This window comes from Mastomys coucha, unplaced genomic scaffold (assembly GCF_008632895.1).
Source record: "Mastomys coucha isolate ucsf_1 unplaced genomic scaffold, UCSF_Mcou_1 pScaffold22, whole genome shotgun sequence".
Lineage (NCBI taxonomy): Eukaryota > Metazoa > Chordata > Mammalia > Rodentia > Muridae > Mastomys > Mastomys coucha.
The window spans coordinates 137904413-137907635 of record NW_022196905.1 but is presented as its reverse complement, the minus strand read 5'-3'; positions in this window follow the sequence as shown (position 1 = coordinate 137907635).

The following is a 3223-nucleotide window of genomic DNA, read 5'->3' as shown; positions in this document are numbered from 1 at the left end:
GGGATCCGAACTCAGGACCTTTGGAAGAGCAGTCAGTGCTCTTACCTGCTGAGCCATCTTGCCAGCCCGGTAATTAAAAAAAATTATATATATTTACCATAACTTCCCAAAGAAAGAAAAAAGGCATTTGTTGGCTAATACTCAGTGTTCTTATGTGAATTGCCTACACTGTCAGACATTTGTGTTTAATGTTCAATTATATATACTTTAAATTTTTATCAATTTGTTATTTTATGTATATGAATGTTTTGCCTACGTATACCATTTTGCTTGGATGTCTGTATGTGTTTATGTGCAATGCCTGCATGCAGTTCACACAGAGGCCAGAAGAGGGCATCAGATCCCCTGGAACTGGAGTTACAGACTCTGAACTTCCAAGTGGGTGCTGGGAATCGAATCCAGATTTCCAACTTGGAAGAGCAACCAGTGCTTTTAGCACTGGACTGTCTCTCCAGCCCTCAATCATAAAGACTTTAATAAATGTAATGCTTCCAGTCAGAATAGCACACCCCCCCCCAATCCCAGCACTCAGGAAGCAGAGGCCAGCAGATCTCTGTGAGTTCAAGAACAGCCTGCTTCACATAGCAGATTCCAGAATACCCATAGCAACTAGGTGAGACCCTGCCTCAAAAGACAAACAAATCAAAATAATTATGGTGCTAATTGAAGCCCCTGAGGTAAAATATACAGACTTTTAATAATAATTCTAGTATTCTGGAGTGGAGGAGGAAATTTTTATGTCTTGATTTGTTTGAGGGAGGGTCTTATTTTACATTGTTTTCTTCCTTTTCTGTGTATGTGTGGGTAAGTGGGTGAGTGGATGGGTGGGCAATTCTCGGGGCCTAGGGCCCTTGTTGGCAGCCCAAGGTTGATATCAAGAGTTTTCCTCAATGAATCTTCTAGTTAATGCTTTGAAGCAGCATCTTCAGGGACACCAGGGCTCACTGGTGCTGCTAGTCACGCCTGCCAGCTCTGTGGGAGGGAGACCTTGGGAGGAGGAGAGAGAGAGAGGACAGAGAGAGAAAGTGAGAGAGAGGAGAGAGAAGAAAGAGACAGACAGAGAGAGAGAGAGAGACAGAGAGAGAGAGAGAGAGAGAGAGAGAGAGAAAGAAAGAGAAAGAGAGAGGAGAGAAATGGAGAGAGGGGAGAGAGGGAGAGAGAAGAGAGAGAGAATTATAAATGTTAGTGTGAAAAGTGCTTTTTTACAGGCACAAAATGTTACAAGAAAGGGGCTAGGAGGGAAACTTTATTAATAACTGATCAACAGGAACACACACACACTTTACTTATGTTCCTTGAAGCTCTGGGGCTGTGCCTTGGAAGAGAGCCGGCCCCAGAGAGTCTAAGTTCCATTCTCAGCATCTTCTTCATGCTCTCATGACCAGAAAAAGAGGATGTGGATGCTCATCCCACTCTGTCCTGTCCTTCCTCCAGGCTCTGTGGGTTTGCAGCACTAAGCCAAGCCCCAAGTACACAAAAGGCACCCAGAAAACAGTAACTACGTTTATACTGGGGCTTTGAGTCCTTTGGGAGTCCACCGGATTTAGGAACTCGGTGTATGAATAATAATGGTTAATGTTTAGTTGTTTATGAAATTACTCTCCTTGGGACAGCACTTGCAGACAAGCCTGGTGCACTGCCCAGGATCCACATGGTAGAAAAAGAGAACTGAGTCCTACAGGTTATCCTCTGGCTGCCATGTCCAAGCATGTGTGTATGCACACACACACACACACACACACACATACACACACACACACACACACACACACACACACACACACACACACACATTAATGAATTAAAACTAACATAATTTTCCTTGACAGCCTAGTGAGGCAGTGGATTCTATCTCAAATACTGCAGAAAACAAAACAAAAAACCTACTTGCTTATTTTCCTTATGTTTTATAAACTTTATCTTTTGGTGTGTGTGTGTGTGTGTGTGTGTGTGTGTGTGTGTGTGTGTTATATGTGTGCGTTGGGGGAGGGGCATGTGTGCCTGTGCATGGGACCAGAGTCTGGTGTCTGAGATCTTCCTCCGTGGCTGGCCTCCTTAGTGTTTGAGACAGAGTCTCTCATTGAGCCTGAAGCTCACTAATTGAGCTGGGCTATCTGATTTCCCAGTGGGCTTCAAGAATCCTTCCACGTTCTGTCACCAGATACTGGGGTTACACATGTCTGTGACCATACCTAGCTTTTGCTCAACACTGCTTCCCTTCCTTCTCTCTCTTGCTCCAGCCCCACTTGCTCCGGTCCAATCGCTCACTCTGGCCCTGTTCCTCCAGCCCAGCCCCCTCCCGTCCCCACTCACTCAGGCCCATAGGGTTTTGTTTGTTTGTTTGTTTGTTTCTCATTACAGATGGTTGTGAGCCACCATGTGGTTGCTGGAATTTGAACTCATGACCTCCGGAAGAGCAGTCAGTGCTCTTAACCACTGAGCCATCTCTCCAGCTCGCTTTTTCTTTTTTAAATAGGGTGTCACTCTGTAGTGCTAGCTGGCCTGGAACTTACTGCATAACTGTGCTGACCTCAAATGCACTGCCTGCCTCTGTCTCCCTAACCCTTCTTGCCTTAAACTAAGGTTTTGGCCAGATTTTACCTGAGTGCTTGGGCTAGCTCTAGGTCCTTGTGCTAGCATGACAAGCACTTTTACCCACTGAGCCAAATCCTTATGTATAGAAAGATTTTATTTTTGTTTTGTTTTGTTTTGTTTTTGTCTTTTTTTTTTTTTTTTTTTTTTTTTTTTTTTTTTTTGAGACAGGGTTTCTCTGTATAGCCCTGGCTGCTGTGGAACTCACTCTGTAGACCAGGCTGGCCTCAAACTCAGAAATCCGCCTGCCTCTGCCTCCCAAGTGCTGGGATTAAAGGCACTTGACACCACCGCCTGGCAGAAAGATTTTAATTTTAATTAAAAAATTATATTTATGTGTATGGGTGGTCCAGCCCATATATGTGTATATACATGATGCTCATGCCTGGTCTTTTTGGAGTTTAGGAAAGGGTATCAGATATTATGGAGTTTGTGACCCTGGGAAAATACTGTAGACTCAATCCAATTACAATTAAAGATTTTTTGATTAGCTGTTAGCAGGATGAATGATCTGAGCCAAATTTGAGATTTCCTTGAGAAGTGGGATGAAAGATTTTTAAAGGAGAAAACCACAAGGCTTTCAATATCTGCAATCAAGCAAAAACTAGTCTGATCTGCCAAGTTAAGTGAC